We start from the raw sequence: 22,550 nt of genomic DNA, 5'->3' as shown, positions 1-22,550 counted from the left end.
TGATAATGGGAAATTCAGTCAAGAAAGATATGTCGAGTAGGGAAGATGTAAGCTGAGAAAGCAAGAAACAGGGATTATAAGAAACTGTAGGCTAGAGGTACAGTAGTATTAAACAAGCACAGTAAAAAGCACTTTAAAACACTACGGCAGCCCCCAAAGCAAAATAATGACAATTTCTCCATATAAAAAATGTATTTCAGTTACTTTAAACAAATTTTACACTGACAAGATAAAAGAGCTTTTCTGTCTAAAAGTACAACACAGTCTGATGACAGCTTGTTAAAGCACAAACTCCTAGCTTTAAAATAATTTCCCTAAAGAGGGAAGCATAAATAATAAGCAAAAGTATTATACAGAATTTTTTTCTCCAAATGGAAATTATCTGCCCAGCAAAGGAATAGCACAAGCAGACTGACTGTTGATCCTCAAAAGCTTTAGAGGAGTGTACTCTCCGGCAGCTGTAAAGCTTTGAAGGGCTTGGTACCCAAACTTATCTTTTAGCCAGCTACACCTGAAGCCTTAAAAGCTGGCCGGCTGTTATATCCCAGCATGGATCTACTTTTGTATTTCAAATTACCAAATGATCGCATTTCAATTGATCGAGATGAAAAACCCAAATTTGCAAATCCTTGAAAGGGTAAATGATCATATTTCACATTGTTGAACACTGATGATTACTGATGACTAACTGTGTAAGAAGAGTACTATCCCTTTAAATATTTTTAATTTGTACTTGAGGAAAATGTCAGACTGTACATTTAACAGTGGTGGAACTACCTAAAACTGGAATACAACAACTTTTTAAAAAAAGTAAGTAAGTGATTTTATAGAAAGGTACATTACTACTATTATATATTTAGTAAATGTTATTTTTATTTATTTATTATTTTGTCATTCAGTATTTGAAAGTGTTGCAGAATATGTCTACTAACCACTTTCTTCAATGTAGTGCAATCTCAGAGTTGGAATATTTCATTTGCAGGGGCCATTGGGGAGGGGTTGCAAAAATGTAAAAACAAAATTGTTTTGGGTCGTGGGCATGTAGTGGGTCTGCCTTTCTATTTTTGATCATTTGAAGTTTGGTATTTTGAAGTTAAAAGTGTTTTCTGCATTAGGGTTTTTCATCTCCATCAAGTGAAATGTGATCATTTGGTAATTTGAAATATGAAAGTAGATCCCCCAGCATATAACCCATATAGCTAAGGCTACTAAAGCAGTGATCTATCTGATGAACATCCAGCATGAGTCATTACATAGTGGACAACTGAAAAGGAAATGTTTTATGGCAGCAGAATCACATCTAAATGTAACTGTTCTGCAGAAAAGAGCAAGGGTAAAGACGATCCTAGATCAGAATTTAGGCCACAGAATGTTAATTCAAGTTATAATCATTCATCATAGCCAATGTCCTGTAGAACCTGTGGATGCTATAGGAGGAAAGCACTAAATTAAACTCATTTGTTGGCAAGCTGTGTTTTGTCTTATTTCAGTGTCCCATACTATTCAGTGGAATGTGAAAGAAGGATGTTATCTAGAGTATAACCTGTGCTTGATTTCATATTACCTGATTTTAGAATGTGAAGAAAAAATGTAATTTTTGCTGTTATACGTTTGGGAGCACTTAACTGCATAGCATGGAAATGGTCTAAATGCCTCAAAGTGTAGTCTGACATAGCAGTGTTGTTTGCATTCTAATTTTGGGTTGTGTAGGTTCATAGGTTTATACTACGGTAATGACCAAGATGGCCTTCACAAGTCTAGCTGCTTAACCCAACCCAGTTGTGTCCCCATGTACCCTGGGCCTCTATTTGGAGAGGTATGTTAATTAGGAGGTAGTTAAGGGTTTTGTGAAGAGGGGTAGGTTATGTTAGTTAGGGAATATTTTGCTTACTTTCAGCCTCTTTCCATCAGAGACAAGGGAGCCAGACCAAGGGTGAATTTACAATTTCCCATTAAATGGTCAAGTTTATGTTGCAATAGGGTCAGGGATAAACCCTGCTTCCACTGAATGAGGATCCTATTCCATAGTGTGGGGATCCTTTGAGACACATATCCGTCTTGCCAGCAAGTTCTATTTATGCTGTAAGCAAAGTTTAAATCCTTGGATCTACTAGTTCTGATGCTGTTCATTTTATGAATGTGAAAAAGATTCATCAGAGCTGTATCTGAGGATGCTTTATATGCCAGGCATAAATTCCCTCTCACTCACCTGTAGGAGACTGAGTATAAAGACAGGGATTTAAGGTGATCTTTATAGGACAGCGTGTTAATACCTTGGATTCTTGTGGTGAGGAACCTCTGTAGATGTTCCAACTGTTGAATATGCCTGATCAGGTACATTCCAAAGGGAGCATTAAACTCATTGATGGATCTGATAAGGGCTGACTACAGTGGTACTTTAACTTCCTTGGACCTGGGTACCATGTACTTACTTATAGGTTCGGCAACATAGAATGACTTTCTTACATCTTGGTTATGTATTGGTCGAAGGTCAGATTACTGTCTACATATGTTCCAAGATCCCTGATTACTGGGTCAACTTTTAGATGTGTTTTATTGATGGAATATTTAACTTGGGTGGACCCTTTCCCAAAGAGCACTATAATGCACTTCTTGGTAATGAGTTTTAATCCATGGATTTGGCACCGGTCATTTGTCTGTGTTAGACCTTCTTGCAGGATGTTAGGTTAGAGTCATGGAGGGAATCTATGATAGCTCCCCATTTACAGTCATCTGCTTGCTTGGTGAGCCAGAAGACCTTGACATTAGCCTTGACTTCCGAGAAGTAGATGCCAAACAAGGAGCAGTTCCAGCACATAGCCCTGAGGTGCTGTTGACTGGTGTGTTAGTAGAGATGGTCTCACCAATCCTGACTTCTTGGGTCTTATCTGTGAGCCAGGCAGCAATCCAGTGAGTTATGTAGAGATTTATGCCAAGTTCAGTTAGTTTGTCAACAATACCAGTGTGGTGTATCATATTGAAAGCCTTAGCTAGGTCAAGGTAGGCAATATGCACTGTTTTCTTCCCATCCATTGCCTTGATAACCCTCTCAAAGGTGTCTACTAGGTTAAGAAGGCAAGAGCTTCCCTTGACAAAGCCAAACTAGGTTCAGTCTAGTGTTTGTAGGTTGCCAATGTCCCTGTTGATCATTTCCATAATAATTCATTCCATGACCATTGCATACTAGACTTGTCAGATTGATGGGTCTGTAGTTCCCAGGGTCAGCTGATGGACCAGCCTTGTGAAGAGGGATAGGCATTGCAGTTCTCCATTCACTTGGTACTTAACCTGTTTTGAGGCTGTAGTTAAAACATGCCTCAAGTGGTCCTGATATGTCACGTTTTAAACTATATAGGAAGCAACCTGGCATATTGTCAGGGCCCATTGAGGCAGTGTTTTTGACCTTAGCAAGCATCACCAGGACGTGCTTCCTGCTGACAGTTGGAGGTGATGCTAGAAGGGATTTCACAGGGAGTAGCAGGTAGGGAGTGGGGGGGGATGAAGTTAGACCTGAATTTGTCAGCCAGCAGATTCACAATGTCACCCTGCTCACTGAAGGTGGTGCCATTTACCACGAGTTCAGCACATTGCTATGAGTTACTTTGAACACAGCTGAAGAAGGCCTTGCAGTTGTCTTTAGATTGAGAGGCTATGTGAACTCATAATTGGCCTTGTTGGAATTAATTAGTACTCTTAGTTTCTTTTTTAGTTTAATCAGCAATTTCTTGTCTTTATGAGAGTTGCTCTTTCTGATATTAGATATGACTTTTTTTATATACCCTGTTAAGGTTAGGATTCCACCAACGTGTTTTTTTTTTTTTGTGTTTGTTATGGGCTTACTTCCAGTAGGTACAGCAGCCTTTATGCAGCCATTTACATGTTTGTATAGGGTTTCTATGAAGAATTCTGCATAGGTTGCTGTGATCTTGGGGATCGGGGGCACTGAATTTTGACAAACTGTCACTTAATAGGAAGTAGTTTACTTTAGAATAGTTCCTAACTGTTACAGGTTTAGTTGGGTTTTCCATGTTGATTTTTATTGTGATAGAGACAGCTTTATAATCTGACCTCACCAGTGAGGACATGACAAGGGGGGTGCAGGTCTCTCCCATGTTGGTGAGAGCAAGGTACAGTATGTTTGAACCTCTTGTTGGAGCAAGCACAATCTTGTCATGGGTGTTTGTGTTTATAAAGTCCAGTTAACATTTTGACTAAGTCTGAGTCAGTGTACATTTCCCAGACTATAGAGTGAGTAGTTAAAGTCCCTCATGAATAAGATATTTGCTTGGATGGTGAGTGCCTCCAGTAGGTCTAGGTATGAGTTATGGGATTCTTGGGGCATAGGTGGTGACCTATAGCTAGCTAGTATATGGTAAGGGACTTTATCCATGGTGACCTGCACATGGATGAATCTCAAGACTTCATCCTGTTTAACCAACCTGGAGTTATATTTGTTGCTGATGTAGATCAAGACACCTCCTCTTTTAGTCTCTCTCTGTACTGCTTTTGGTCTAAATGTGTGAAAGACACTGTAGCCATGCACTGCCAGAGCACTTTCTCTGGCTTTAAACCAAGTCTCGGTAACAGCACAGATGTCTGTATTCTCCAGAGTAAGGAAAGTTCTAGGGTGTGGAGTTTCTTGTTGAGGCTGTTAGCATTGAGCAGTAACACCTTAAGGTTATTGCTTTTGAGTTTTTTTTTTTTTCATTGTGTTTGTAGGTTTGGCATTTTGGCATTGCCAAGAAAAGTCTGTAGGGGGTGGATAAAGTCTTTGCCGATACCCAAAAGCCCAGTGAGGATGGGCGCAGGCCATCCTTGGCAAAACAACATCATCTGTTAACCATGTCCCATGCTGACAGATATTAAATCACCCTGAAATAGCACCAGAAACTAAGTCAGTTCTTAAAATCCATTACTTTTTGTTAATACTGTGGCATCATCCTTGGTGAAGGTAGAATGCTGCTCAATGCAAGGAACATATCTGTCTGTGACACATATTTAGAGAGATTCATAATGTCGCTTTTCATGTAGTCCAATGAGGTATGTCTGAGGTCATTTATACCCACATGGACTATGATAGAATCATATTGGTACCTGTGTTGCAGTGACTTGAGTGTGCATGAATATTGCAGACCCTGGTGCCAGATAAACGACTATGCATTATCTTCTCCTTGTCCAGCCTGGTAAGTGAGGTGGCTGAGTCTTGTTCAATGGAATCCCATATGACAACAGTCCTGGGTAAAGTGTTTGCTTGTCTTATGGGCTTAGATTTTGGAGGTCCATTGGGTGTAGGTGTATGTGCAGTGTTTAGTGTATATTTATTAGTTATGAGAATAATGTTTTATATGGGGAGCAGTGATGTGAGGGCATTACTTTGAGTGCATTTATTAATTTTTTGGTAAGGGATTTAGATTGTTGTCATATGAAGTAGCCATGACTAATGTCAGGACAGTTAAAGATAGTAGTGGAAGGAATAAATGATTGAGATGCTGCATTTTTAACTATTATTTACTAATTAGATCTGAGTAAACGTATGAAGGAAGATTAACTCCATAATCCAGGAATGAGAGTAGTAAATTAACAATCTGTATTTAATGCTGCACTGACTAATTACTGCTCCTTATACCTAAAGACATTAATGGGAATGTCTGCTAGCTGGGTCTCAGAAGATTAATCCTCAAATAAAATATGCCTCAAAGAAATGCTAGTATCTCGCCATCCATTAAACACTACAGCAAAACTATAAGCAGTGAAATTATTCAGAAAAAAATCTCTATAGACACAATAATGCTTTGAATAGAGAAATGCATTTTTTGTAGATATGTAGCAAAAGCATTTCTAAAGTATTGTATTTCAGGAGCCTTACTGTAATAGCATTGGGATCTCAAGCAATGTTGAGACACCAACTTACAGAAATCTTCCCTGAGCAGCATGTGTGAACAATCTTTTATATGAATGCCAGTGACATAAAATAATGCAAAGCTGCATGCAAAAAATGGCTAAAAGAGCATCAGCCAAGATAAGATAGTGCTTATGAATACTTCCTCTCTTTATAAAGCATAATTATTAATATAAGCAAATATTTATGATGAAAATAATTCCTCTAATAATCAAATGTCAGACAACAGATGCAAGTTAGCTATAAGACTTCGCAGTTTTTTTTTAAATTGTTAGCTCAGCTACTTGTTGGGAAAAAATAGAATGGAAAGGTCACAGCAGCCTGAAACAAGGGTCACACACTGACACACACTGATGTATTGTAACAGCAGGAATGGCTCTTCTATTAGAAGTTGTATAAAACATGTATTAATCAGTACTTTTCTATTTCTATCAAAACATTCCTAAACTATATGTGTAAAGAATGCAAATACATGTAAACTACATGATTTGTAAAATGTACATATATGCCATAAACATCAATTTCATACATTTCATACATTATCTATAGAATGAATGACAGGAGCAGTTGTGCCTTGCATATATACGCTGCAGACTTTATATGAAGTTTTTATTAAGCTATTGTATTGTATTACTTTGTAAGTTGCAAATTTTCATTAATTCTGAATTATTCAACAGTGGCAATAATGTAAACTGCAGCTGTAACAATAATAAATGCTCTTTCTCATTATAAATGTTATGATAAGACAATTAAGCAGTAAGAACATATGATGGCAAAGCAAGCTGAAGCAAGAAATTATTACTCTGTACTTGTTACAAAAAAGGAAAACGTGTAAAACAACTTTTAAAATAGCTGCATATGCAACTTAGGACACATTGCATGACCAACTTAGGACACAATGTATATCTAAAGAGGCAGGACTGCATTTGTCAAGAACTATATAAAAGTCTTGTACTCACTGGTGTATTTTGTCAGTAAACCAAGTCAGATACATGCTTTGTCAGTCAGTCAGTCAGTCAGCCAAATTAGCTAGTCAAGGAATAATAAAAACTGTACTGTCCCTGGGAGCCCTTGCTTTGCTGATCATTTATTTTTCTTGTTCCTCTAACTGCCTGTATTTTTTCCTCATAGGTGCAGTGCTTGTAGATACTTTTACAGTTTTGATGCCAAAACCCAGGAGGAAGCAAAGCAGAAAGTGCAGAGGTTGGAAGGCTGAAGTAAAGTTGAAATATTGCAGAAATATCTTAGCTATTAATATCAGCGGGTGAAGGAAGAACAAAAAGAACCCAATCAGTTTTCCTCCATGGAGCCTCATCCACAGGAAAAGGAAGGTGGAAAATAAAGGCTGCGCAGCTAACTCCCAAAAAAGGATTTCCACACCGCCGAAACAGGATGAGACTCTAGTCTTTCTGTTGTTTGTAAAATGCGCTAAAGCTTTGTTCTCCTATAGTTACATGTATAATCTGTAATTTATGAGGCATGCAGTTAAAGGAATTTGCATGGTAATAAGATTTTTAAATGTGGTAGGGTTAAGGCATCACAAATATTACTGCAACCAGAAACTAGACCTGAGAAACTGAATTTTAAAAGTAACAGTATTAGAGACTTAAACCAAGATTTTATACCAAAAAAGTACCTGCAACTAGATCTAGAAACATATATTTATTAAGATTTGCTAAACCATTTCTAGGGAAAAAAAGTCTCAAGAGAAATCTGAAAGTGTTAACTGAGGAAATGTCTCAGGAAAAATCTGACAGTTTTGTTTCATTCTCTAAAACAATAGAGGTGTCAGATTCTAAAAAGAATACCCCAAATAAGACTAAGGCATCAAGGTTAATTTTATCTCCTAATTTTCCCAGATTTGAAGAAGTTATAAACCAAGCAAACAGTGCAGGTGGTAATAATTCACAGAGATGGGATGCACAATTTTTATTAGATATTAATCATGAATGGGTCAGTCAAAAGCAACAAATGTTATTATAAACTGCCTTATTTGATTTATTAGTTTACAGAGTAGGGAAAACCAAATCAAAATAAAAGAGATTTTATTAAGAAAATATTAATTCCAGCTCTCTTACAACAGTTTTTGTGTACATTAGAACAACACAGTACTATTGAAGCTTTGTCAAAAAGATGTTCACATTTACAGGAAAGCATGGAAGAATCAGACAGACAGGTGAAAGAGACAGCAGATGAACTAAAAGTTTTACGTAAAGAAATTAAAGAAAGAGAACAACAATATAAAGAGGCATTTAATCAAATAGAACAGTTAGAAGAAGACATGATGGAACGGAAAGAAAAAGTAGCTAATGTAGAAAAAGAAGTGGAATTTAGGGATCATGAAATAAAAGCATTAAAAACAGCTTTGCAAAAAGCTATTAGACTGGGAACACAGCTTAAACAAAAAGTTGATGGTGAGAGGGAAGAAGCTAGGAAAACCCTTTTAGAAGGAACAAAATGAGTATGGCAAATAGCCTCTGTATGGGGATATCAGCTGCCAGAACCAGATTGAGATAAGTTAACAGAAATACCTCTCAAATCCAGTTCCCAATGTAATGGTGCCACAATATCTAGCTATACTTTATCAGTGACTCTTACTGCTCCAATATGGGAGCATAATACTGGAATAAAGTCAATGTGTCCAGTTACACAGGCATTAGATAGTAGTGGATCTACTTACAGATCATTAATCCCTCAAGAATTAAAGGCAGCGTTAACATATTTGGGGGAAATGGGACCCCTATAAAGAACCCTGGACTGAAAGAAGGGAAAAACTTGAGCAAGGACAGAGAATATTTGGATGGTCCAGAGAAGACTTATGTTCTCTAACTAGTGCAATGATGCCAGTTGGGAAAAAAAGTTATTAAAAAAATCTGGGAAGGTAAGGCCAATTGGAATGACATTCAAGAATTTCTACAAGATATGTCACCTCATCCTAGAGTTGACTGGGGAAAAATAAATTAAATAAAGTTAGGAGAGAGAGGAGATTTAGATGAATATATTCACAGAAAATTGGGTGTTTACAGATTGTATAGTGGTCAAGAAAAGCCAGGAATGGATAACCCAGCCTTTCTATGAACAGTGTTAGAAGGATTGCAAGTTTGGTTGAAAAGGGCCGTCCTAATAAGGGGTCAACCTTGTACATATGATGATTTGTATAAAGCTTTGTTATCACTTTGGGAAATGAGGAAAGAATTAACAGATAAACCAAAAGAAGTTAAAACAGTATACGTTAATGAAGAGGAAGTATATCAAACCTGTGATAAAACAATCAATAAAGGAAAGTACAAGGTAAAATGCCAGAACTGTAAGAAAGGAAGACATTTTGCCAAGGATTGCTGGTCACAAGGTGGGAGTCAAGCTGGACAAGGACCTAATCATAACAGAAAACAGGAAGAGAAAGAAAAAATAAATAGGGATTGAGTTCCTCAAGCTCTTCTGGAAAGATTAGAAAATCTTGAAAAGAAGATGGCAAATCCTTTCTTATCTATTTAGGAATTTGGGGTCTCCATGGCCACCCTAAAAAACAGCTCTGATGGGAAGCCACATGCTTAAATTTGAGTAGGAGGCCACTTAGATACATATTTAATAGATATAGGGGCCGCAGTTAGTATTACTACAAGAACATTCCAAGAAAACTTGCAAGGGTTGGGAGGAAAACTCTCTCAAGCTCAAGTAAGTCTCCCTGTAGAAACAAAGATAGGGAAATACATCTTCCAGCATGCATGGATATCAGGTTCTCATCTACAAAACATCATTGGAAATGATATCTTAAAACAAAGAGGTTACATTATAGATTTGTGTAACAGAGACTTGATTAAGGGACCATTAAATGAAATATTAATCATATCTGAAGCATTATGCAAATACAGTGTCAAAGACCCAGGACAGTATGATTTAGTTGAGTTATTAAAAACACCAAGGCAAGAGTTGGCTCAGCTAATTTATTGCTATCAGGATATTTTTGCCAAACATAGGAATGATTGTGGACAAGTCCCTGACTTTATTCTTAAAGTAAGAGGCAGTCCCAAGAAACCTATAAAACAATATCCAGTAAAAAAAGAGGCAGAACAGGCAATACTAAATACTGTGAAAGGTTTAGAAGCTCAAGGGGTAGTGAGAAAAGTTAATTCACCAGCTAACTGTCCATACTGGCCTGTACAGAAGCAAGATGGAAGTTATCATCTTACAGTTACTTACAGAGAACTTAATAAGGCCATACCTCGTTCTTTGCCAATAGTAGGAAGCATGCCTGATCGTATTGCTCAGATTCAGGACAAAATAAAAATTTTCTCCACATTAGATGTGAGTAATGGTTTCTGAAGTATTACTCTAGATAAAGACTCACAATGGAAATTTGCTTTTACTGTAGAAGGCCAACAATATACTTGGACAAGAATGCCTCAGGGCTTTCATAATGCTCCAACAGTTTTTCATTATGCAATGCAGAAAATACTAAAACCACTAGAATGTAGACCTTCTATTATTCAATGAGTAGAGGACATACTTGTAGGAACAGAAACTGAAAAGCAGCACTTAAATACATTAGCAAAAAAATTCCAAGCAATAAGACAATCAGGATTAAAACTGAACCCTAAAAAATATCAGTTTATGAAAGATTCTGTTACCTCCTTGGGAGCCATGGTACCAGCAGGACAAAGAAGCATTAGTGAAGACAAAAAGCAACTAATCAGACAGTTACTGTCACAGGGTTAAGGCAAGCCCTAGGAATATTTGGATTCTCAAGGGAATATATACCAGATTATACAGGAAAAGCAAAACCCTTGACTGATATGCTTAAAGGAAAGAAAAAGGGAGATGAACTTCTCAATTGGAATGTTGAGTCACTAGCAGCTTTCTTTAATGTCAAAAAGAACTCATTTCTGCACCTGCTTTGAGTGTCCCAGAAAGAGATAAAAAGTTTATCATACAGTTTGGACACAATGGTCTAGCTATGATGGCCATAGTGTTGCAAAAGAGAGGATCTCAGTATCAGGTTTTAGGTTATTATTCCTGAGCTATGAGTCCAGTTGAGGAAAAAATGAGAGAATGTGAAAAGCAAGCCATCATAGCAAAATGATGTACTAAAGTAGCATGCCATATGATTCAGGGCTCTTCAATTGTGCTACAGACCAAACATACTCCATTGAAATACATGTTAGAAGGAAATCCAAAGGGCAGAAATAATGCATGACTTAGTAGAATCACTGCACGTTTTGCAAGTCAGGAAGGAGGAATCAGAGTAGAAATCCCTCAAATTAAGTTTTTATCAAAACTGTTTAATTACCAAGGGGAATCTCATGAATGTCCTGACTTGGAAAATGGGGAGAAACACTATTGAAGGAGGGCCAGAATTGTACAAAGATGGATCCCAATTCTGGAGCTCTGAAAGATGGTGTTTTGTGACAGAATGGGTAATATACAATGCAGAGACCAAAGAACACAGGAAAGGTAGTCCCCAGGGGGATGCTCAGCACAAAGAGCTGAACTAAAAGCAGTTAAATAAGCCTTGTTATTGCCCAGACCTGTAAACATTTATACAAACAGTGAACATGTAGTCCAAGTCTTAACATCATCTCTTACCATTTGGGCAAGGAGAGGTTTGATTACAAATGATGGTAAACCAATCAGTCATCAGGAAGTGTTGACAGAAATTTGGAGTTTGATAAAAGATGACAATCCTTCTACAGTGAGTATAAATAAGGTCAAAGCTCACAACCAGAAATGAGGTACACAGTCAGGCTAATAAAATAGTAGATCAACTAGCAAAAGAAGGGGCCCTTGACTCCAAAAAAACTTATCCAATACAAAATGTTCCTCAATACTGGGCAAGGGAAACAAATGACATGGAAGAAAAAGAAATAAGAGAAATGGTACAAAATATTTTGAATAAGTGCCAAATACAAATGAACTTATCTCTAAATCCTTTACCTTTACATTGTACAGCTTACTTTTGTAAAGATCAGTATACAGAGTATGAACATAGAGTGGAAAGTGAGGTAGTTAATATTACCCAAATCCAGTGTGATGGGATCATCATAACACCTACTGTATGTGGATTAACAGTGACAGGAACAGATGAAATGAAGCTGTTATGGAGTCCTGAATTTGAACCAGGTGCTCATATGACCTTAAATGCAAAAGCAAAGATAATCAGCAGTTAGGAAGCTTAGTAAAAATTCTAAGAGAACAGCCAAACATCATTAAGAAAGAAAACATAGAAGAATTTGAAATAATACAAGGAAGTGAAAGGAAATGGGTTAGATTTCCAAAACCTTGGTCAGTACCAGGAGAATTCAAAAAAGGTCCTTTACATAGAGTACAAACAATTGAGCCTGAAAAAGGAAAAATGTTGTTAACTTATTATCATAATTTCCTAGGTCATCCAGGAAGGGAAAGACTACAACACATTGTTAGTTCTAAATTTAAATAGGAAGGAATGACAACAGACATCCAAAATCATATAGACAGATGTGTCACATGTGCCATGTACAATGTGGAAAAACGAAATAGGAGAAAACAATACAGACTCTCACAAATTGGGACCCTGGAAAAGGGTACAAATAGATTTTGTAGGACCTCTTCCAACAGCACCAGGAGGGTTTTGTTTCTTACTAACTTTGAAAGATGAATATACTGGATGGGTGGAAGCACATCCAACAAAAAAGGAAAATGCCAACCGAGTAGTTAGAATATTAAATGAAAGGATCATTCCAACATGGGGAGTTCACCGAGAAACACATAGTGATCAAGGGACTCACTTTACTGGAAAAGTGACAAAACAAGTTTGTAAAACTTGGGGAATCAAGCAAAGGTTGTATACTCTTTATCATCCCCAGAGTTCTGGAAAAGTCAAAAGAGCTAACAGAACTCTGAAGGAAGGATTAAGGAAAATGATTTCTGAATATGGGAATCATTGGGTAAAACTTTTACCCTACATTTTGATTAAGATGCAAAATTCTCCTCAGGGATGTGGGTTAACTCCACATGGACTAATGACAGGTCAACCTATGAATTTACAAGCAGGAAAAATCCCTTATGGGATACCATTAAAAGAAACAAAATTGTGGGACCAGCTCCAAGACCAAATCATTTGGACAAAAGGGAGAGTCTGGAAAGCTGGACAAGCCCATAATCTAGAAGTGTGTAAACAAAATAAAATTTGGGAATCGAGGGAGGTACAACTGGAACAAGGAGATCTTGTAATGGTCCATCAGTTTGAAAACACAAGTAAATGGGATTCAAAGTGGATAGGACCCTACATTGCTACCAAAGTGGAGTTAGTGGCTGTACAAATCCAGCCATATAAAAATCAGCCACCAAAAAAATGGTTGGATTCATAAAGGTCATGTTAAAAGATTAAAATGGAGGGGAAAAAACTGAATAACTTATAAATGTAATAATTGATATAAAGGGACATAGTATCAGATAAAACTAATAAGAACATAATTCTTTTCTCTTCCAGTAAATATCGAACCATGAAAATCCTGATATTGTGATGAGATACCACAAGATGCAAACAGTGGAATTCCATTACAACCTATTCCATTTACCCTTCTGGAAATGTTGAACCTCACAAATCAAGACTGGGTTCCAAGAAATAACTCTTTCCCAAAGACACATCATTTCTTGAGGCTTGTCCATACAAATGTGACTGCTGATGTTTGTTTACGAGGAGAAGGAACAAGTAATCACATATTTCTTGAGAAAAGTCCTTGTAGTATTATTTATGCTACCCGAAATACCAGTGAACAATGTTTTGAGCATTTTATTAATGAAACTTGCTGGACATTTAAAAAAGCTAGAATTACACATTGAGTTACAACATGAATGGTTCCAATTCAAGCAGGCATATATTACATATGTGGTAATAAAGCCTACAAATGGCTTCTTGAGAAATGGAATGGAGTGTGTTATTTGGGACATATAATTGCATCCATTAGACATACATTGCCTAATTCTAATATTATAAATGTTAGATTAAAAAGACATATTGACATAGAAAAAATGAATGTATGAAATAATGTCCTTGCAAAAACATCAATCTTTCCATTCTATAGAGCAGGAAAAACTATTTGGGAAATTAAAAAACTGGCAGGTCTATTAGAGGAATTAAAAGTTACCATAAAAATGACTGCCATAAGAACTATGGTCTTACAGAACCACATGACATTACATTTTGTGCATTGGTAGGAGAGGAGTATTGTATTTATATTCCTGATAATGAACCTGAAATCTGGAGACACCTCAAAATAATTGAGAAAATTGCTCAAAAAGCACAAATAGAAAAAGAAACATGGTTCTCTTAACTGAGTGGTTCTATCAGTAGCTGGGGAGGAAAAATAATGCAGCGTATACTGGTCATAGTTGGCATTTTAGGATGTATAAGTCTAGTAATATTGTCATCAAGTGTGGATTCAAATGTGTAAGATGGCAAGCAGTACAGGTTTTGACAGTGGACCAAATGCATCAGGTCCAAGACATTGTACGATTTATGAAGTACTCTGAACCAATGAAGCTTGATAATATCCACTGAACAAAATCAACAAACATGAGTTCTCATGTCTATTCAGGGGGAACTGTTATAGCATTGGGATATCAATCAATGTTGGGACACCAGCAATCTTCCCTGAGCAGCATGTGTAAACAGTCTTTTATGTGAATGCCAGTGACATAAAATAATGCAAAGCTGCATGGAAATACAATTCCTGGCTAAAAGAGCATCTGCCAAGACAAGATAGTGCTTATGAATAACTCCTATATTTATCAAGACATAATTATTAATATAAGCAAATATTTATGATGAAAATAATTCCTCTAATAATCAAATGTCAGACAACAGATGCAAGTTATCCATAAGACTTTGCAGGGTTTTTTTAGAATTGTTAGCTCAGCTACTTGTTAGGAAAAAATAGAATGGAAAGGTCAGAGCAGCCTGAAACAAGGGTCACACACTGACACACACTGATGTATTGTAACTGCAGGAATGGCTCTATTAGAAGTTGTATAAAACATGTATTAATCAGTACTTTTCTATTTCTATCAAAACATTCCTAAACTATATGTGTAAAGAATGCAAATAAATGTAAAATACATGATTTGTAAAATGTACATATATGCCACAAACATCAAAGGATCAGAAAATGTATATTATTCTATTTCATACATTATCTATAGAATGAATGACAGGAGCAGTTGTGCCTTGCATATACATGTTGCAGACTTTATATGAAGTTTTTATTAAGCTTTTGTATTGTATTACTTTGTAAGTTGCAAATTTTCACTAATTCTGAATTATTCAACAGTAGCAATAATGTAAACTGCAGCTGTAACAATAATAAATATGTTTTCCCATTAGAAATGTTATGATAAGACAATTAAGCAGTAAAAACATATGATAACAAAGCAAGCTGAAGCAAGAAATGATTACTCTGTATTTGTTACAAAAAGGAAAGCTTGCAAAACAACTTTTAAAATAGCTGCATGACCAGCTTAGGACACATTGCACGACCAACTTAGGACACAATGTATATCTAAAGAGGCAGGACTGCATTTGTCAAGAACTATATGAAAGTCCTGTACTCAATGGTGTATTTTGTCAGTAAACCAAGTCAGATACATTCTTTTGTCAGTCAGTCAGTCAGTCAGCCAAATTAGCTAGTCAAGGAATAATAAAAACTGTACTGACCCTGGGATGCCTTGCTTTGCTGATCGTTTACTTTTCTTGTTCTTCTAACTGCCTGTATTTATTCCTCATAGGTGCAGTGCTTGTATATACTTTTACACTTACTTGCCAGACAAAATTTTAGTTCAATTGCCATCTCTCTGATGATGCCATGTCAAGCACAACTACACACTTAGCTCTGGATATATTTGCAGAAATGTGTATATTTTGCTTCTGCTTTGGATTTTGTTAAGATATCTGCAAAATATGATTGCATTTGATGGCAGGTGGCTACCCTGGATTACTGTTTGGGATATGATTTTGTATGGATACTGGTGTCTGCTGTGGACTGTTGGGTATTTTTACTGATGATTTTCTAAGTTCCTGTGATTTACATGTATGGTCATTACTGAAGTCACTATTGTAGTCAGCACATTTATTTTTTACACATATATTACATACTCTTGTTCACCTGACACACTCTGTGCTGTAGTACCAAACACTTTTCAAGTGACCACCATTGCTGATCTATAAATCAAGCTGTTTAGAAATACCAAAAGGATATGAACCCATTTTGTGGTTTTCTTTGTAGTTTTGATGTTAAAGAATATACTCTGGGGTAGCTTAGTTTAGTTTTATCTGACACCTCTTTTTCTTTCATTTTAGTTGCACCAACATTGATATTCAGCCTCAGGAATACCCTGTAATACTTTCAGATAACCTAAATCATGATCAGCTTTTGAGTTTACAGGAGCTGTCTAAACCTAACAGTGGTATTACTGTTAACTCAGGCTAGATTAAAAAGCAGGAAAGAAGTTGTATTCAGCTGTCTCCTTTTGCACTGGAACTACGCTGGCTATCTAACTGCATGTAATCAGTTTCTTCCAAGACCATCATTAATTAATCTAGTTTTCTTGTTTTTTTATTGCTTATGTTCATGGATGATCTGGGTCGATTACCATTTGTTTTAATTTTGGCTAGTTCTTTCTTCTTGTTTTGCATGTTATGCATGTTTTTTTTCTGATTTATGCTTGGAGTACTGGAGTTTTTAATAGCCTGTGCAAGAGTTAAGCTCAAACCTAGGATTTGCAGAGGAGCTGGGTGCATTTCTTTAGGATGGTGCTGATTCAGGCTGAAACAATAAATTACCTTGTGACATTTGTGGTAAGACCTTCTTTGCTATCGTTTAGTAAATGGCCCAGCTGTTCTGTCATGTTTTTCACTTTGAGAGACTTTATTAGATTATTGTTTTTACATCTACAATTTAGCCAGTCTGCAGTTGTAATTACAATTTTTTTTGCAGTCGTCATGTTTTGTCAGCTGTTGTTTGACTTTCTCCAACTCTACTATTTTTCTGTTTTCTGTTTGATAGCCTCAAGATTGTGTTTTAAAACGTCATGGCTATTTTGCTATATGTGGTCCTGTTCTATTTATAACCTGGACATGGAGTGATCTATGACAGATGACTTCTGTTATCTATATTAATCTCTGATCCCCTGCATATCCCCACAATTTGCAAGTTTTAATCTGATTTGGGCTCTTTCAAAAAATTGGGGTGAGGCACAGGTGTTGCCAAATAGTGCTCCTTGGGTGGGAAATGCCGGTAACTGTTATCATAACAGCTAGCCCTGGGAGGGATGATGCTAAAATTATACAATGAAGCTTGAATACAGCTCCTTCATATAATACATAGGAAGACTCCTCTGTATCAGTGACTAGTCAGTGTGACATGATATCCAGTGGTCACACACAGGACATGTTATTCCTGTGTGAGGTCTGCCTGCAACAAGAGTGGAATCAATGCCCATTTGTTGTATGATGTTGACACCATCTTATTTACTAAGGCCTGACTAGATACCTATTTTAGCCTTCACCTGGCAGCACTGACTCCTCCATTTATCTTAGTGATCAGTCCCTTAGATCTGTCACAATCAGGTGGTTAAATACATAATTTAAAATGGAGCTGAATATGATCCAGGTCCCACAAAGAAATGCAAACACTTTTGCATGTCATAGAAGCAGATATAAACTGCAAATTTCTTTACATGCATCATCCACTTAATAGCACAAAGAGTTCACAGATTGCTTCCTCAGTGTTGATTCAGTCAGATTATATGGTACTAGGTGATTTTAGTATATGAGTCAATGCCAGCTCTATGGCTGTTGTAATATTTATATAACAAAATGATTCAGATAATTGTCTCTGCTACCCACTGGTATGAACATTCACTGGACTTTGTATTTTAGCTGAGTATGCTCATTTCAGATAAGGGAGACAAACCCGTCTATTGGACAAACAACCATTTGCTTCACTTCAGTCTCAATCTTCCCCGTCCTATTCTTCCCAAAACTGAGGTGGTCAAGTATCAGAACTTAAAATAATGTCAATAGTTGGGAATCTATCACTGGTTCTCAACCAGCTCCTCTCAGACAACAATAGAGATGATCTTGATCATCTTGGTTTCTTATACAAGTTCTGTAGCAGCAGCTACTGACCATTTTTCCCCTCTTCATGCACATCTAGCCTCTGTTTGTCCGAATAAAGTCCAGTATGATCTTGTGCTCTGCATTCTATGCAACATGATAAGAAGGTTGGAATGATGACTAACACAGATCTGTCACGTGGAGGAAACTTTGTCACTTCATTCCTGCAGGCAGCAGACAAAGATCTCTTACAAAAGGCATGTTACTTGTGCAGAGAGATCTCCACAGCAGGAAACTGTCCAGCCAACAGAGTCCTGGACAGACTGTCCAGGCAAATTTATCTCATTACTTGGAAGAAATTTTTTATCTGATTGTGAAATGACCATTCAGTTAATACCATAAAGTAAAGTCCTTCAAATAGAATTCCTTCCACGGAATGCCCTTAAAGGCTTACAGTTGATTCATTCAGTGATACACGAGAATGGACATGGGATGAATTTGAATCTGCCAGTTTTTAATCCATTACAGCTTTTCTCAACTTTGGAAGTTTGCATTACTCTATCTGTAACACTGACATTAGACAGATTACACTGCTTTTGCAATGCTAGGACATTATTTGTCCTTTAATTTACAGATTGTAAATGTTCGTTCTGGACTGGCAAGGTTTTCATATGATAAAGGTTGTGTTGACAGCATCTGTCCTCAATAATTCAACTCTGGATAATCTAGAAAGGTATGACCCCATTCCTAGTCCCTTCTTCAGTGGGAAAGTTAATAAGAATGTAGTGAGCAAGCAAGTTAAATTCAGAGCAAGTCTCATTGTTTTCACTGACAGATGAATGCACCCAATAGGTGTATTAAAATAAGTCACTATTCGTATATTGTGTATACTTATTGTTTTAGTTTAACTTGAATGCTTACATTCCATTAAACTCTTGGATCCTTATCAGTCCAGTTTCAGAGTCCAGTACAAAAATGAGACTGTACTCATTTGTGTGAGTAATGATATTCTTGTGGTTAGAGATCAACAGTGCTAGTACATGCTGATCCTTGTTAATTTCTGTGATGCATCTGACACAGCTGAATAATGCTGGTGCTTCGGAGGACCTACAGCAAGATGTCTAAGCTGTAGCAACTCTGGCACTAGGCCAGCTGGTTAGGGTGGTGTAAGCAGGAGTGGATTTAAAATATTAATCTAGAAAAAGTTAAACTGCATGAGAGGTGGAGTAGGATGTAGGTGACCGAGGAAGACATATCAACACATAAATGAAGGAGAAGCAGGAAGTCTAATGAATGATGGAGAAACTAGAGGACCTAGAAAGTAGATCTAGAAGAAATAATATTAGGATATATGGAATACCAGAAAGGTAAGAAGGAGATAATTTGTTTCAGTTTTTAATTAACTGGATGCCTAAAATTCTAAATCTGCCAGAAACTCTCTCTTTTGGTATTGAGAGAGCCCATAGATCTCTTTTGACTTCTTCTCTGAAGAAAAATCCTCGGGTCCCCATATCTATTATTGTAAAATTTCTCTCCAGTCAAGACAAGGACCTGGTACTGAAGACTGCTTGGGCTAATTCTCCGATAAAAATAAATAACAGCACTACCAGGTTTGACAATTACTATACTGCATCTGTTATGACCAAAAGGAAAGCATGTATTCCATTTATAAAACACTTAAAGAAGCTAAACATTAAAGCACAACTAATTTTTTCCAGCCAGAATTAGGATCTTTTTACCAGAAGGTCAGAAAAATTTTAATTCTCTAGAAGATGCAGTGGACTTTTCTCAGAAAAAGAAACCTTTTGATTAATCAGAAAATATGGATTGGATTCTTGTCAGCTTAAAGAGACAAGCAACAAAAAATAGCTTGTCTTCAAAGGACAAAAATAGTAAAAAATTAAAGAAAAGAAATGCTGTTCTCATTTTCTATTTTGCCTAAGTAGCTTTCTCACAGGTATTAATTTTTTGTTATCTGTTACACTTCCTCATCAAATACAAGGTAAAACAAAAAAATTATACTTTGTCAAAATACCTTTTCTAGAGTATCTGAAATACTCTATACATGTTATTATTACTATTACTTATAAGTCCCTTTATTATTTATTTTATTTGTGTGTTTATTTTATTTTAATTCTCTCTAACATTATTTTCAAACATAGAGAGTAGTGTGTATGTGGTAGTGGGGTGTATTGACAGTATTTGAGATAGTGTGTATATATATTAATATTAGTATTACTTATAAGTCTTTATATTATTCTATTTAAAGCCACTCAAACATTATTTTCAAACATAGACAGCAGTGTTTATCTGGGGGGCTGTATTTTAACATGTTTAATCCACTTAATTTATATATACCTTCTATACATAATTTCAAGCCATCTGTATTTTTATTATTGTTTATTCTATCTGGTGAATGTGGTTGTAGGTGATAAGCTTTATATATGTGCAGTGGGTGTGGTGTTGACTGCAGGAAAAATCATTTATATACATTACTTTACTTTCTTTTAATAGATTTAATTTGTGTGGTGTTTGTTCATTACTTGGGTTCTTGTTCGGGGAATTGGAAATGCTGTTGACTGTTGGTATATAAATGTTAAATCAACTTTTGAAAAGAGGTGGTGCTTGTTCTTGTTGAAGTTGGAAAAACGGCTTTCTTTTTGGCTAGTGGGTGTTGGATGAGGTCGTGAGTCATTTTTTACAGTAACTGCATCTTTTCAGTCTGTTTTCCTTTCTAGTTTTAGTTAAATTGCTTTAAAATGTTTTCCACATACCTCAAGCTGTTTCTTCAACTTATAATAGTCTAGATTCTAAGTTCAAGTTGCCTATGCTGCAGGAAATGCATTTTGAACTTTAACCATCATTTACAGGAAGTGAACTTTAAGAATGTTAAAGCAAGCAACAGAAACACAAAAATAGAACATTTAAAATTAATCTAGCTAATTTTAAAACATACCATTTAGTTTTTGTGCTCATTATCTTTTAAAAAGTGGAATAATGAAAAGAAGAAAAGGAAAGAAGAATGCAGTGGGAAGAAGAAAAAGAAGACATCTGCAGACTTAAAGACACCGGGCAGGATTCACGATGGCTTGCACGGAGTCTAAGAGTCATGTAAGATTCCATGCAGACATCGCGATCCAGGAACAGCCCGAAATCCCGTGTAAGAGACAGCTAAAACGACTCTTACACGGGCAGGGCGTGGATATGCTAATCACCCCACTTGCAGCCGAAAGGTATGCAAACGAGGTAGATTAGCGATCCACGAAGCTGAAACCAGCCCGTGTAAGAGTTGTGTTAGTTGCAGAAATGTACTCAGTTGACAACTGAGTACGTTACTGCAAATAACACAACAGAGCCATGACAGCTCCAAATAAAGTGTACAAATGTTGCAGTCAGCATGCCAATGGTCAAATATGTGGCCATTGGCATGGTAACCTGATGCAAACATGAAATAAAATATTTTTTCTTTCGGAGATCGGTGATGTTTAAACGCAGCGCAGCCCCGCGCAAACGGGCTTCACTATATAAAACAGAAAAATAAAGGTTCAAAACCCACAAATGTGGGTTTTATGTAATGTATGGATTTGCAATGCAGGGACTAGCAGACCAAAAACAACATGGCCACCGTCTAGTGGTTGCTAAGGGGGGAAGTTGAGTGTAAGACATGTAACTAAGCATTAGTAGGCAATCCTATGTAAATGAGTGGTAGGACAGTGAATCACACTGTCACATAGCAAATGAGCACATTCCATGTAGTGTAAGAGTTAGATAAGGGGGAGTAACAGAGTAGGAGATAGGTGACATCACAGGGGGGAATGTCAGGAAGAAATCAAGCTCATTGGAGCAAAGTGGTATGTGAAAGATGTCAATCACACAGCAGAGAAAGAGGAGTGTCAACAGATAAGCATGGGAAAGTCAAGAAATGGAAGGTGTACACTGTGGCCAACACCAAAGTTTCTTGCTGTACTTGCATGCATGCGTGTGCGTGCTGGGAGACGCGAGTAAGACAGAGTGCGCGCGTGTAAGGCAGAGTAAGCATGTAGGAGCCTGTTTAAAGAGTTGTGGACCTGTTTGCGCTGGTGTGCATGCGTTTTAATCCAAATAAGCAGATTCTGGTCCGTGAAAGCATGTGTGCGCCCCTGGTAGCCACTGTGAGCGTGTTTTCGCTGGTATGCGCACTGCTCCCCCCTGAGGAAACAGAGAGGAAAAGGAAGCAGAAGAAATAGTAGGAAACTAGCATGGAATACTTGTAGAGGTAGCAGGTGAAAACAATTAGAAGCAGGCAATTACACAGGCAGAATACAAGCCCAGCCCAGCACTTAAAACACTGCAAACAGCATTGCAGTATGTTTCTCACAAGAGACACTGCAAGACAGGAGTAAGCTAGTAGAAGTGAAAACTGAAAAAGCTGCACTCAGACCAAACATGCTAGGGGCTGCCATAGCTGTCATAAGGAGACATAGGAGACTTTCTGAGGGTGGTGACAATGGAAATACTGCCAGACAACCCACAGTGAGGAGATGGAGAAGAGTGTACAGGCCCAGGGTCACCTACCAGAGGTTA

Source organism: Protopterus annectens, chromosome 10.part0, assembly GCF_019279795.1.
Source record: "Protopterus annectens isolate FY-2018-M chromosome 10.part0, PAN1.0, whole genome shotgun sequence".
Classification (NCBI taxonomy): Eukaryota; Metazoa; Chordata; order Ceratodontiformes; family Protopteridae; genus Protopterus; species Protopterus annectens.
The sequence above is the reverse complement of the archived record's forward strand: the minus strand, read 5'-3'. Positions refer to the sequence as shown.